Raw genomic sequence first — 16,316 nt, forward strand, 5'->3', positions numbered from 1 at the left:
CACCCAACGAAGTTCAATTATTACCTAATTGAAATGTTACTGATTTTATTGACACACATTTGAATTCTGCTGAAAGTCAAATATTTTAAAAATAATTTGAATGTCCATAAACATCAATTAAAAACGAAAAAACAAACTCAAGCCCCCACCAGAAAGTTTTTGAATAAAGAAAGTAAAAATGTTTGAAATATATAAATTAATGTTCAGAAGAAAAATATTTGAAAGGTTATAGAATTCTCTGAGTATCACTGTAATTAAACTGAAAATAACTCTGGGGCGCCTGGGTGGCTCAATTGGTTGAGCGTCCGACTTCGGCTCAGGTCGTGATCTTGCACTCCGTGAGTTCAAGCCCCGCGCAGGCTCTGTGCTGACAGCTCAGAGCCTGGAGCCTGCTTCAGATTCTGTGTCTGCCTCTCTCTGACCCTCCCCCGTTCATGCTCTGTCTCTCTCTGTCTCAAAAATAAAGGTTAAAAAAATTTTAAGAAAAAACTGAAAATAACTCTAATTACATTTTTCTACATATACAAGTCAGCTTCTCAGGCAAGTCCCCCAAATCCTCTTGGTGTGCAGGAGAGGATCTGGTATGTTTCCATATGGGATAAAAGGGACACCTTATCTGTAGCCGCTATGTTTAAATTCTACCCTTTATTCACGCATACAGATGCTGCCATGATTGTTATATGTTTTCTGGTATTCAAATCTGCTTCAAAAAAAATGCAAAGTATAAAAGGAACAATAAATTTTAGATATTTAAAATGGTGTCATAAAGTTTATACTGAACCTGATTTGTACTATTTTATTTTTACTATTTTTTACTATCAATGAAATGGAGGTATGATACACATTTAAAAACATAAAGGATGTTATATTCGATTTCAAATGAACTGCAGACTAATAAGCCAGAAAGTATCTTAACCATTTCATTTTAGTCTAGTTAATTTAACCTACAAGTTTCTTTTAAATACTTATCTTCTGCTTAATACTAAGGAAATTCCCTCAACCTAATTATGCTCATGAAGAGGTTACAGTCTAACTGGGAGACACTGCAACATCGGAAGCCATAACAAATAGGGTGACTAAATCAATCACAGATGCCACCAAAGTGCCAAATTTTGTAACTGACAGATGAGGCAGGAAATCTGGACACTGGAAGATTGAAGATTCCGGGTTGAGAATGATCCCTCCATTTCACCAATCCCTGTTCTTTCCAATTCTTGAATGTAAGAGAAAGAGTGGGCAGTAGATGTTTGGGGGCAGGTTACTTTAAGAAAAAGAATTAGCAGTTAAATCAGTATCTAATTCAGCAATTATTTTCTCTACACCTCTCTTGCATTGGTAGGAAATCAGAAGTAATTCTACCTATAGAAAAATAAGGTATCTGGCAATGGAAACATGCACATTCCTACCTTTTATTTATCTAACATAACCCTAGACATAAAAATTAAGAATTGAATGCAGAGCATAACCTAAAATAAAATTAGAATTCAAATTCAGTTTCAATACTTAATATAAAATTTATTATTTTTTTAATGTATAGAATTGTGATTATGTAAAAGAACGGACTGGGAATGAAACAGGTGGGCTGAATCCTGGCATTTCAATTTACTAGCTTCCCTAAGATAGCTGGTTTTGCTAAGTTTCAGTTCCTTCATCCTTAAAATAAATAAAGTCTGTTCTGCCTTCCTCATTGAGTCTGTGAAAACTGTATTAGTATTGAAGAGTTTAATAAACTGAAAATCTAAATGGTTTTGTATTATTTATTATTATTATTATTATTATTATAAATGAACAAAATAATGAAAACAATCCAGAATACATGACTGAAAGGAGCAAAATCAGATAAATCCAAACAAAATTTCACTGTATGAAATTTGAGCTCTATCATATCCCAACTTCTTTTCCTTATTTTTGTGTATATCCAATACTTTTATAATACTATATTCACTGTTTTGATGCAGTATGAATAGATTTTCAAACTCTGTTTCTATCATGAAATTCCACAATTCTAATTTTTAGACAGAATTTAAGAAAATGCTTCTCTTTACCACAGAAAAACAAACCGTGAAATTATGGTTTCTGTTCCTCATTTGTGCCGAATCCCATATAAAAATCTACTTTTTGTTTCATTCATATTGTTGGGTTTTTTTTAAGTCGAGATCTAAATTTTCATTAATTTGCTAAAATTCCATTTTTAGGTCTTCTTGGTTATTATATTTAAACAAACAAAAAGACTTGTATACATATTTTTGTTCCTAAATATATTCATAAATTAAAAAATATATATTCATAAATTAATACCAATAAGAGAAAGTAATATTGGAGTTTGACATACACTTTTGTTTCATACTAAAAAGTATTCATTCAACATAATTATGGTAAAGGCTCATATGTAATTTCTCTATTGAAAAGCAAGTTAATACAAGTAAAACTTCCTTTGGGCTCAATTTTCAGTGTCTTGGTTTCTCACGAAGTGCAAAATTTAACACACACACACACACACATACCTGACATTGGATATTTTGCAGTTTTGTGGATTTTTTTGTATACAAATTGCACTACAAATTAAATTAATAGAACTTATCTGCTCTCTCTGAAACAATAAAGAAACCCTAAAGAGTCCTTCATGGAGGTCAAATGAATTTTGCATGTAGAATAAGCCACCATTTTATCCAAAGAAAAGAAGCAATATTATTCCCAAGTCTTTTACTGTATGAAACCAGGACAACTTTTGTAGGTTTTGTTGCAGTGTTTCTCTAAGCCATCAGACTATGAAACCTTAAACTTACTTCCTTACAAAGTTTAATTAAAAAAAAAAAACCTTCCACATTTTCCAGTATGCAAAGTGCAGCATAAATCATCAAAATCTCTAAATGTTGGCTTCTTATATCAGTTCTCCAGGCTATACAGCTTGCTCCTTTGATTCATTGGGGGGTCACACTCTACATTCACATAAAAACCAAAAAGCCCAGGGGTACAGTTGACAGAAATTAAATACTAGAACATGGTTTTGAAACTTCTAAAAACCAACTTAAAATGAATTTTAATGAGTAAGAGCAATATATTTAATAGAATCATAAGATCTTATCCTATTAGAAAACAGCTAGGTCAAGCCTCTTATTTTACACATTAAAAAAAAAAAAAAAAAAACGAACAAAAAAAACACCCTGAGGTCTGAAGGTTAAGTAACAAGTTAATCATTAAGACATGATGAGAAATTGAACGTCAAAACTCCAGGGCATAAAGTTTTTATTTCTATTTATTTACCACTGTCTGTTCACCTAATGCTGCAGGGAAGTTTAAAGGAGAGAGAGGGGGTGGGGGAAAGAGAGGGGGTGGGGGAGAGAGAGGGGTGGGGGAGAGAGAGAAGTAGTGGGGTGGTGGGGGAGAAAATCCATATCTACTTTTACTGGGAAAAAATTGTTTAATTTTTTTTTTTTTATTTAGTACTTTTAAATAGGACAAAAGGTCCTAGAATTATTAGAGGCTGATGTTATCACAAGTTTGTCCTCTCATTTTATATTATTTACAGTCACAATTTAAAGTGATAAACTAAGCACAGTTACACACACACACCTTTTGCCACATATATTTAGGCACCCTATTTTAAGCTGTAAAATCCACAGATTACCTTCTGCTGCTCCACGGTGATGCTATTTTTTTTTCCTTTTCATAACATATAATATATACAACAGTTTCCAAGCCTTAAAAGACTTCAATTATTTCCCTATTAAAGATGAAATATAATTTTAAAAGTGAATGCTCTCTGTTAATGCTTTTTAAAACCATCTGTTAACTGTTTCTTCTTTATTAAAAATAATAAACTACAATATATATCTAATTCATATTATAATGTTTAATTTTCCTCTGTAGGAGTAATTTATTGGATGCACTAAAGGAGGAAATTATGAAATACTTTCATAGCATTCATTTATTCACTACATTCTTACAAAGCACCAACATACCATAGGCCGAAGCTATTCTAGATGCAGAGTGAGTGTGATACAAGGTTTCTGCTCTCAAGGAGTTTGGGCACAAGTCAAATGGAAGATAATCAACTCGGTATCGTATGTATATATACTTAATAGTAAACAATATCATACACATACCTATATAATACACACACATTTCAGATGATAGTTGAAATCAGAGTGGCCTGGAAGGCCTCTTAGGACAGGAGACACTTAATGAGAAATAATGATGTTTTGAGTATCTAGGGGAATAGGATTAGAGGGAGAGAAAAATGGACATTTAAAGGTGGACAGGAGCTTATAATATACAAGAAAAGAAAAGCTAACCAGTATGACTGGAGTGTGGTTGATATAGGCAGTGACAAAAGAGGAAGTCACAAACTGTCAGAGAGAATATCAAGCCTTTAAATCGGGGTATCTCAGTTTTCATGCATTCATTCCTCCCTCTATTCATTTACAAGCAAATATTTTAGGCCCGTCATGTTTTGTTTTTGTTTTTTTTTTAATTTTTTTTTCAATGTTTTTTATTTATTTTTGGGACAGAGAGAGACAGAGCATGAACGGGGGAGGGGCAGAGAGAGAGGGAGACACAGAATCGGAAACAGGCTCCAGGCTTCGAGCCATCAGCCCAGAGCCTGACGCGGGGCTCGAACTCACGGACCGCGAGATCGTGACCTGGCTGAAGTCGGACGCTTAACCGACTGCGCCACCCAGGCGCCCCAAGCCCGTCATGTTTTGTACACTAAGCACACAAAGATGGGCTGGGTCTCTGCCTTTTCATACTGAAGGCATACATGAGTCACTCAAACTACCAGTTGGGCATTTCTAACAGAGAACTTTAGTTTTTGCATCTGTTTATTTTTTTATTGTTTACTTATTTATTTTGAGAGATAGACAGACAGATAGACAGAAAGACAGACAGACAGGGGCGGGGGAGGGGCAGACAAAGAAAGAGAATTCCAAGCAGGCTCCATGCTGTCAGCTCAGGGGCTCAATCCCACAAAGCGTGAAATCATGGCTGAGCCAAAACCAAGTGTCAGACGCTTAACTGACTAAGCCACCTAGATGCCCCTATTGAGCACCCGTTTAAGCCAAAATCTCATGATATTTTTTTCACCTAAACTATGTATGTATTAGATACAGCCTTGTATCTAATGGCTTGTATATAATGGCTGCCAAGAGGTTGTCTTGAGTACCAATACGTTTCATCATGATTACACTCAATGATCAAATTTGTCTTGATTTAATCATTTGTGACCTTGCTATAAATTAGACATAAGGATTGCTCTGCTAATGACAGTGTCACCAGTAAACTGTAATTACTGTAAGTACGATGTAATCTAATGTTTTTAATATGTCAGATGAAAAACTCTCCCCTGCACACACATAAACACACACATACACACATATACACAGGAAGAGAGAGAGAACAAAACCCACACATATTGCTCTTGTACTTATATACAATTTAAAAATAATTTCATTTTCTTCAGAGGCCACAGAAAACTGTGCACACCCATCATCCTAACATTTAGTTTGGATGTCATATAGAGTCCCAGAGAAAAGTAAAATACTTTGGAATCCATGATTTACATTTCCATATTTGAAAAAGACATTTTTGACATATCTTTTAAGAATATAAAAAGAAAGATATTCTAGCAACATTACTCTTCACAAATGCTAAGATGTACCTGACAATCTATTTTTGACATATTCTTTAGAAGTTAGTTCATAAAATTAATAGAATGCTTCACCAGTCTTCACTGTAAAATACTTTTCTAAAATACATTACACACACACACACACACACTACATAAAATGTAGCTTTTCTCTGCTTTTTCACCTACTTGTCAAACATAATTTATCAAAAGATAAAATACAAACTACTGCAAAGATGACACATTTTAGAAACTAGTCACAAATTATATCAACAAAGTGATTGCCCTTGATGTTTTAGAGGAGAAAGAATAGCCTAGTTGTTTCTATTTTAGTCTTCTATTCATCTATTTTACTGGAATTTTAAACTGGCAGAAGAATGAAATCCTTAGAGAATAAGTGTTTTGTAATAAATAAATTCATAATTGTAGGAGCAAAATAACCAAATTCTTTAATGACTGCAGCTGGCAGGAAACCAATTCCTAACTGGCTTAATAATCCGTAGGTTTGTTGTGGCATTGGTGTGTAAGGGTGGACAGGAGCATTTTTTTTTCAAATAATTTGCCTTATAAAAGTTCCATATACCTAAACCCCATGATTCAAAATTAACACTGTTTTACAATAGCTCTACTGAAAGAATTTATGGAGCTCTCAAATTATAAATTGTCTTAATGTATTAAAAATTTATGCAGTAATATAAATACACTGGTCTAGGAAACAGTTGTATTCTGTGCATTAAAAATAACAAAAACAAACAAACAAACAAAAACAACTCTCAGTATCACCTACCCATCATCTATATCAGAATCGTCTGGTACAAACCCCAGGCTTCTCAACCAACTGCAGGAATGGGGCTCAGAACCCTGATGTGCAGTGAATTTTGAGAATCACTTTGAGTTGCAATTTCCTTATCTGTTAAATCATTCTCATGATTAACATTTTATGGCCTGTATATTTTGTATGATACTCTAAACACTTTTCTGGACTTCCTGCACATATCTAGCAAAAAATGTAATTGATTTTGTACAAATGGAACTTCAACAAGCAGGACAATGAAAACTCAAGTAGGATAGAAACCCAAGATTCTAGATGATGGAAAATTTGGAAGTTCTATTGAATGGTAGAGCATTAAGAACTTCATTTAGCCTTTTACCAAGATATTAACTATTGTTCTTCTCTAAAGGTGTGAAATTCAAAAACTAATTCAATTAAATTATCCTCTCCACATTCAGGAGTTCCAGAATCACTTGTTCAAATGTATGTCCATGATTCCCATTTCTGACCAACAGGAATTAGCATCAGACCTATTTTTATTATTTTTCAATGTGCGGGACTCCACAACCTTCACTGCTGATAATTATAATACTGTCTGTGGACGTGGCAACAAAATACACTGTTCTTGCTGACATATGATATGTTTCACTTGAGCTTTCTTCTCTGACCCTTTGAAGAAAGCATTTAATTAATTGCAGACAAGGATAATCAACAGCATTTTTCATCAGTGACGTTGCACTGATAAACCATTCTACCACTTAGAACAGTTATTACTCTGAAGAATAGGTTATAAGACACAGAGGGCTAAACCATTTGAGTTCAGTCCTTTATTTATCAAAAATTTAACTACTCATGGCACATTTTCTATTTAAGGAAAGAAATAATCTGAAATTTCTTAAAATATAATCAAAAGTCATTTGTGCTGCTTCTCTGACATCAAGAAATATCTACACAAACAATGAGGGAACACATGATATCATGAATTAAAGGTGACTTGAATAAGCCGTTAATTACAGATTTTTGAAAACAATCTCTACATGTAGACATGATATGGTAACATAAAATATCGAAGACAGTTATGTGACTTAATTGTCAAAGAAAGGAAAACGTCAAGCATTTCCTACGCCGTTTGGTTCTTAAAATGTCTTTCACAAAAACATTAAGTACTCAGTCCACTGACACGCAGTGCACACTTATTTCCTAGGCTTGAAGCAAGACATTGAACATGTAAAATAAATGTTTACCTTTCTATAGATTCCAATGGAGGGGGAGAGGATGATATGTAAACAAATATACTAAATGTAATATGCAGATAGCTAAAGGTTGTATGAAGTGATGCAAGGATAATCAAGAAAGAAGCAACTAGTTGGTGGGTAAGACTGTGTCAGGAAGGCAACAAGTAAGGCCATCCATGTCTGTATCAAGGGACATATCAAACAAGTACATCTATCAAGTGACGTATCATCAAGTCCATATCAAGCAACTCAACTGATGATGAGCTATGAAACCCTACCGAAGCTCTGACAACATTTCCTCACAATATTTCACCCCTACCTACTCCCAACCCCCTCATCACAAGTGCAGTATTACTCAAAGTTTGGTCTTGTCTTTGATTCTGTGGATGGATAAAAACTTACATTTATTATCAATTTTTATCAATTTACTATTAGCGCTGTTTGAAACTTGTAATTTTTCATGTTCCTTTTCTTTTTAAGTAACAAATTAACATTAGTATATGATAATGATGTTTGTTTCCTTTTATATTTGCAGACTGTCTTGTTAGTCTCACAGTGCGTATTGCATGTTTTCAAGCAAGAATATTTTGGGACTGTTATTTTTTGACAATTAGACTTTAAAAGGCATATGGTTTATGGCTCAAATATGTGTTTATTCACTCAGTTTATTCAACAGATATACACTGAATGTCTGTTCTTTGGCAAATACCGTTCTTGGCATATGGAATAGAGAGTTACATGTGACATTTTAAGGTCCTTAACTTTGTGCAAATTACACAATAGTACTAGTAGGAAGGAAAAAGACAATAAACAAGAAAATATATAAATAACTAAAATCATTTTAAAAATAATAAAAGATAAGAGTGAAATAAAAATGAGTTCTGGGAGACTATATTACTGTTTTTTTCAGTGAAGGTGAAATGGCAAAGGAAAAATTTAATTTGAGACCTACCATATGGAGATCTGAGGCAGGAGGTTATATCTAAAAAGAGGAAAAGAGCCAGCTTTACTTTTTGGAGAAATATAAAGATAGCTAGGATGGCTAGAGCCTGACAAATAAGTGAGAAAATTATGAGGTGAAATTAGAATCTGGGAAGAAGCCAGATCACACTGGGCTTATGGTCCACGGTAATGAGCACGGATTTTATAATAAATTCAATGAATAATGTGCCATTTCTTTAATACCAAAGCAGATATATACTTAACTCCTGAAGAATTTGTTAAATTCAGTGGTAATTTATTTGTCATGTGTTTTCTATCAATCTGCATTACTAAAAAACTGGGCTTATTAAGTAAATATTTATTGCACATTATCAAAGCAAATATAATAAAATAATTATTTTATAAGACTATAATACATTATCATATGTTTAAGTTGATGTTGTATAATATAACTTGTTATTGAAGTGAAGAGCAAATAGTATATTATAAATTTTTAGTAAGTGAAAATTTATCTTAATACCATTACTTTCATTATATATCATTTTTATGCTAATACATAATGTGTTTAGTACAAATGGAATGCTGTTTAGAACTTTTTCATAATTTTGTTTATATCCAATTCTTCATTATCAGTGTGCTGTTGGCCTCTGGGAACAGGGAATTGCGGGTTGAATGTGCAGCATAATCACTGAACCACAAAAACGGTCTCAAGGTAAGTTTCCAACAGCCAGAAAAACATACAGCATCCTATTTTTGTTCTGTATATCAAGTAGGCCAAAGAATACAACTGTAGACTCAACAGAGACACAACATATTCTATCTAGACAAAATTTTACAGGTCACTTCTGTAAAAGGGAATCTGATACAAGAATCAGACATGTATGTCTAAAGGCAATATTTCACGCATATATTTATGAACTGGGCAAGTTACACAGCCAAAGATACTTATTGACAACTGGAAGAGTATAATTAAATTTCACACTCTTCCTTCCTGTAATCTTCCATATATTTTCTTTAATCTGAATTTTTGTTTATTTTGCTTACGAATGGTAAACAAACTTTGTGTTCTATTACATCAATAGCCTAGTCCAAAACATCCATATGTCGGACCCTCAGAACATTATCTGAGAAATTAAAGATTGTGACAGGGTTTCTTTCACACTGGAGAAAAAGAAGTGACTACATAAATATCACAGCAAGGGCAGAACTTCTTAAAAAGAACCAGTTGGAGCCATAGGATGCTATGGATATAATTCCAGGGACTACAGAACCATCCAACCTGTCAGGAAAGCATGCATCTCATTCTTGATTTAATCAATCAGATATTTTATATAGTTTAATCCTTCTACATTGATTTAATACAAAGAAAATGTTGTTAAGTTAGTAAAATGCTTGAAAACCACTGAATAATGAACTGATTAACAAAGAGAACATGAAAGAAAAATCAATTGGGGGATATCAAATAAACATGGGGGTTCCCGGAAGGGAGCTAAACCAGTTAGACAATAAAACAATGCTGTTGAGGTGGAATTAAACTGAGATATTGTGATGAGCTGCTGCATTCATGTTTGGTGGTACAGGTTGAGGTAAGATTTCTTAGTTGCTTCAGGTTATTACTATTATCTTCTCAGTGTCCTGTGGTGCCCTCGTCACTGGTGAACTTTCTCTTTTTCCATGCCAAATAACAGTGTGATCTCTTTACATTTGATGGAGTACCTGTTCCTAAATACCAGTGGATACTATACCCTGTCTAATATCCATAAATATTTTTTAAAAATCAATCGAGTATGGTTTATGTATTTCTTATTTGTAATAATATGTCATTGCTATGAATGTGCTTCTGCTTGTGACTGCAAAGTCCAGTGGGGAAATGTCTGAAGAAATCAAGCCCTTGACACATGATCTGCATGAGTTATCTGTCCATAAAGGATGTCTGTTTTGAGGAAATTTTGTTATTGTTCCAGATGGCAGTACTGTCATCTTGGCCACACCACATGTAGCACATTCAGGAATTATTCACTGTGTCTGGTGGCCTGGAAATGATTCTGCTATTGAAAAGACTGTAACAAAGTGTCAGCATATGCCAAGCTATTCAGCACTGTCCTCCAAAAGAACTTATTTTCCCATGGGAAGTTACCAAGAAGTTTTGGTCAACAACACAAATTTCTTTTACCAGACTTTAAAATATCTTAAATGTGTTGTTCTTTTGCTTGGCTCAGAGTCAAACTAGGTTTATGTCAAAAGGCAGTTATGACTGTTACTGTAAAATACTGGTAGTCTGATATTTTATTTTTGAATTTAAATAATTTGTGAATAGAAATGTGAAACAACTGGTCAACATTATTTGTCTTATTAATGGCAAAGATCTCAAAAACAAGTATATACTAGCCTTATACTAACCATCTTATATATGTTCTCTTATCATTTGAACTGACAGACTGAGACTTTACTAATAAGCTTATGGAGCTGAGAGAAGAGGAATCCTTTCTACTGCAATGAAGGTCAAAGATCTTTGTTATATTATGTCCAGAGTGTAATGATTTCAGAGTATCCTAGCTATGCTGACTGACTTCAAAAGTCTTCCTTCCATGCTGACCTAACAATAGCAAATCCATTAGAAACATCCACTCTAAAGTCCTTTAACATTGAATTTCCACCTACACTTCTCAACACATCATCAAAGCCATCAAATGAAGACATGTTTTTCCTAGCAAAGTTACAATGGTGAAAGTGAAAATATCCACTATATACTCCATATAAAGATAGGCTCTCAACCAAGTGCCTACTCTATTGGTTAAAAGCTAATGTGGAATTCAGAATAAGGGCTAAAGAGTGAGGTTTAGGAGAGAAGGCTATTGTGATTTAATCTTGGTTGGCACAATTTCTGTTATCACTTATTGAGGTCTAGTTTGGTCATTTTAAGTGCCTTAATTGATAAACTGGAGGAGAAGGACAGGGATTTTCACAGGCTGCTGGATTAGGCAGATGTATGAAAAGTGATTATTCTTAAAATTCATAGGGACTGTAGTAGAATATAGTTGAATGTAGAGAGAAGGCTCAAAAGGGACAGTGCAAGAACATTCTTGAAAGAGTGAAGTTTAAAAGACAATGATCTCAACATGAGTAAATGATGAGGGTGGAGGAAAAATGTAGAAATGCACATGTTGGCAGAAAATAAAGGTCCACATGAAGAGATAAATGAAATTTCATAAGACAGGAAAACTCTAAGATACTGAATAACATATTTCCAAGAGCTATCTAAGATTTACTATTTTAAGCAAAACCCTTAAAAAAGTTACTTAGCATTAATCAGTTAATTTGATAGACAAAATGGGTAAGTATTGACAGAAGAGCCAGTAGAAGGTAATTACTGGTAAATAACGAATGGAGATTTTTAAAAAAAAAATTGTTGTGCACTTCTCAATCTGTCTCAAGTGGCAGGAGTCTGCAGCTGTCAATGATTTTTCTACCAAAGCAGCATTTAGGGCACTGAGTTTTCAGGATTTAAAAGAAAATGAATCAAGGATTTATTTACTTGAAGTTTCTATCTAAATAATTACATTTTAGGATACCTAAAATTACATCAGGACATTTAGCTTATAAAAAATGAACCCACAACAACCTGAATTTATGCTGATTAAGGTGTTTTCTAGGAGACAGTTTATCAAGCTGCAAAGTAGCAGAAACTGTCACTTTCCATCTGACAATGGAAATAGGAGAACATGCTTGGAGTTATAATTGGTGATGGCACAGGAAGCTCTGGGAAGCTCAAAATGCTTTACAAATAGTAATTCATGTCATACTGCTTTTACAGTGGATTTCTAGCACATCATAAGGAAGAACACAGGGAGATGCTGACTAATATGTTTCACGTCACAACACAACTATTAAAGGTCAAACACAAGGACCAGTGCACTTTGTGTAACTGATTATGTCCAAAAGAATTGCACAGAAGGATACTGATGTCATAAATTAGCATTTATGCTAATAAAAAATAGAATAATAATAGAATTTTTATATGAAATTCTTGGTGTAAAAATTACCTCCGCCCCAACTTTTTGAGCACAGCTGTTACTAGAATACTTTTTTTAATCCTTAATTAATTTTCCCCATAGATGCCTTACATTTGTTAATTAATTTGCACAATACACTCCTGATTTTTGGGGGGAACAAAGTATGAGGTAAATGTACTGTGTAATTAGAGTGGAGATTGCAGATTATAGTTTTGCTATGATTGAAATTATTGTCAAAAATGTTGGAAAACTTCTGCAATGCATTTTGAAAGATTTAAATGCTCAGGTTACCAATTGGGCAAAGAAAAATTGCACCGAAGCCCTGTAGGAAGTTCTGCCAGTCTACAAGTCATTCTTTTAGTATTTATTGAATACTTATTATGGACCAGGGATTAGTTTAACTCTAGAGACACAATAAGAAAAATATAAAAAGTACCCATCTGGTAGGACCTTTTATCCCAGTAGGAGTCAGACAACACATAAGTAAATAAATATGCAAAAAACATCACTACAGAAAATGATGAGATGGGAAGTAAATAAAGAGCTTGATGACGCTGGAAATAATTGGGGAGGCCATCTGCAATGTTGCAATAAACTGGAAAGGTAACATTTGGCTTGATACATGAAGAATCAGAACAAGGATGAGAGTAGGCTGATTAGAAGCCTCTTATATAATATGATTTCTCTAGTGTTTGCTTTCATTTCCTCCTATAATACATTATTTGTTGAGCATATATTTTGTGTAGTTAGGGAAGGATTAAGTGCCAGGAATATTGTCAACATGGAGTTGTAATGAAGCCAGGATATGCTTACAGTTTAAAAAGGAAGACAAAAACTTAAAGCAATGACAATAAAGATAGCCATTATTTAGATTAAGACCTTACTAGGTACTATGACGACTATGACTAACCTAAGCTAGTGGTCGGGGCACCTAGGTGGCTTAGTCAGTTAAGCGTCTGACTTTGGCTCAGGTCATGATCTCATGTCTCGTGGGTTCCAGCTTTGCATTGGGCTCTGTGCTGACAGCTCAGAGCCTGGGACCTGCTTTGGACTCCTTCTCTCTCTGCCCCACCCCTGCCCTCACTCTGTCTATCTCTCTCTGTGTTTCAAAAATTAAAAAAAAAAAAAAAAAAAACATTAAAAACAATTTTTTAACCAGTCTATTGATCAATGAGCACAAATGAGAAAAAATGTTAGAAAAAAAGGAAGACCGGTTTGGTAGATAGAATTCCAAAATGGCTCCCCAAGTTTCCCTCCTCCTAGTGCACATGACCTGCTTAATCAATCCACAGGACTGTGTACTTGGCAGATTTTACTCCTGTGCTTGGGTTAGGTTATATGACAAAACTTACTTAAAATGAATAAAAAGATTATCTGGATGGGCCTGATGCAATGATAAAAAACTTTAAAGAGCAGAGTGTTGTTTTTGTTTTTTTGTTTATTTCCAGTTTGTCACAAAAGAAGTCTAGGATTCTGTGACACACTGTTGTTTGTTTCAAAATGGAGGGACCACGATTCAAGGAATGTGGATGGGCTCTACAAGCTGAGTGGCTTCCAGCAGACAGTGAGCAAGCAGTGACCCCAGTTCGATAACCACAAGGAACTGAATTTTGTCAATAACAAGAATGAACTTAGAAGTCTATAGAAATTCTGCAGACAAGAACTCAGCCTGACTGACACTTTAATTTTGGCCTTTTGATACCCTGAACAGAGAACCCAGTTACTCTCTGTATGAGGTTGAAATACAGAACTATGAACTAATACATGGGTGTTGTTTAAGCTGTTATATTTGTAACCAGAATTTGTTATCAGAAACAGAAAATTAATACAGTGGTGGATAGTAATGATAAACCCTGCTCAATTAAAATTGGGTAGGGTCTATTTTTCATAATCTAGGCTTTTTTTTTTTTTGTGGCTTGAAATAGGAGTGATAAGTAAGAAAACATATATTTACTTAGACTTAAAATGCTTGCTACTCTCATAAATTAATTAACTCTACAGTAAACAACAATTTATTTCTTTAAATGCCTGCATTCCTCATCTACTCCTTGCCTGACACATTTTCCTAGACCAGTAGCTTTTTAAAGAAGTCACTGTAGAAATTAATCATGATGAGCACTGAGCAATGTATAGAATTGTTGAATCACTCCATTGTATACCTGAAACCAATATAACACTGTATGTTAACTATACTGGAATTAAAATTGAAAAATTAATAAAATTTAAAAATTAAATAAATATGAAGAGTAAAAAAATGAAGTCATGTACTTTGTACATGTACAATGAAGTCATTATACTTTGCACATTTTCTGATATATTGAACATAAGAAAAAATTTTATTCATGGTTATTGTTTTTCATTTGATAAATATTTAGTATTATCAACTAGTTCCTAGGTACTATATAAGGCTAAAAGGAAACAGCAGTCAAAATAGGAAGAAATAGGAACAAAATGATGTCCCTACCCTCTTGGAAATTACATAATTATTGACAGATGAACGAATAACACATGGGTAAGTGAACTAATCAATTTCCACACACGCTCAAGTCTTTAATTGGAATTTTTAGAATTTAGCAGTTCATCGACGAATTTGGGGAGAAAAGGTGAAAAATTGCTGACAGTTTATAGCTGATCTCCCAGATTTTGCCCACTCTCACTGTCTTTATAGGCAACATTTACTTTGAAATGCCATCAAATATATCATTGCAACAGTAAAACTGCTTTATTTCTGGCTTCTAAGTACTTTCACAAATCGTAATCTAAAACTTTAATCCAAGCTCTAAGTACAAAATAGGAAATAAAATTAAACCACTTTTAAAATTCTATACATGGACCAATATCTTGGTAAAGCACTGTATTGTAGAAAATAAATTGATATTAACAAGGAGAAAATGGCCCTTAGCAAAATTTTTAGGTAGGCACAACATCTATTTATTGTCTTTTTTCCTTCCATCCAACTCTACATCAGCTTTGAATGTAAATTTTAAGGTTGACTTCTGAGTTCTGCTACTTGTTAACTCTCTACCCAGCCTGAAAATCAGGTCCAGTCAGTCCAAGTATATGGTCTCTGCTCTGGGGAGAGTCCACTGTCCCTCTCCCACATGTCTGAGCACCTGCCCTGGGCTGAGAACAGGCTGCTCCTGGGCCTCAGGAACCCTCACCTGATCAAGAGTCAGAGGCTTAATAACTGAACCAACCAGATGCCCCCAGATTGGAACTTTGGATTAATTCTTTAAAATAAGAGAATACAGGGATGCCTGGGTTACTCATTCAGTTGAGCTTCTGACCTTCGGTTTCATCTCAGGTCATGATCTCATGGCTCCTGGGGTTGAGCCCCACGTCTGGCTCCACACTGACAGTGCGTGGCCTGCTCGGGATTCTATCTCTTGCTCTCTCTCTGACCCTCCCCAACTTGTGTGTATGCCTCCCCCCCCCCCCCCCCCCGCCAACTCTCTCTCTCAAAATCACTAAACTTAAAAAAAACAAAACAATAAAATAACAGAATACATATGAGAAGTTAATCATCTCTATACATAAACCTAACTCTGCACTCTACAAAATGTTGAAGAAAGCTTATCTTTTTAGATGACTTCTCCAATTTATCTGGTAAGATGTTCATGAGATGAAAAATTTTGTTTCTTAATAATGATGTCCTTTAATTTAAAATTTAGTAGAAAAACCTTCAGTCCAATGGTATAGTATTATTTACGTACATTAGCAGTATGATT

General features: G+C 34.2%; 1 protein-coding gene and 1 long non-coding RNA gene across 3 annotated transcripts in view; one reads left to right on the forward strand and one right to left on the reverse strand.

Moving 5' to 3' along the window:
- GRID2 (glutamate ionotropic receptor delta type subunit 2) overlaps positions 1–16,316 on the reverse strand; it is a 1,468,772-nt gene that overhangs the window by 884,526 nt on the left and 567,930 nt on the right. The gene's annotated exons all lie outside the window — the stretch shown is intronic.
- Positions 9,207–14,351, forward strand: LOC131507320 (uncharacterized). The gene is made up of 3 exons (XR_009259445.1): positions 9,207–9,287; positions 11,013–11,076; positions 14,037–14,351. It is a non-coding gene; the product is annotated as an uncharacterized LOC131507320 (long non-coding RNA).

This window comes from Neofelis nebulosa, chromosome 3, assembly GCF_028018385.1.
Source record: "Neofelis nebulosa isolate mNeoNeb1 chromosome 3, mNeoNeb1.pri, whole genome shotgun sequence".
Taxonomy (NCBI): Eukaryota; Metazoa; Chordata; class Mammalia; order Carnivora; family Felidae; genus Neofelis; species Neofelis nebulosa.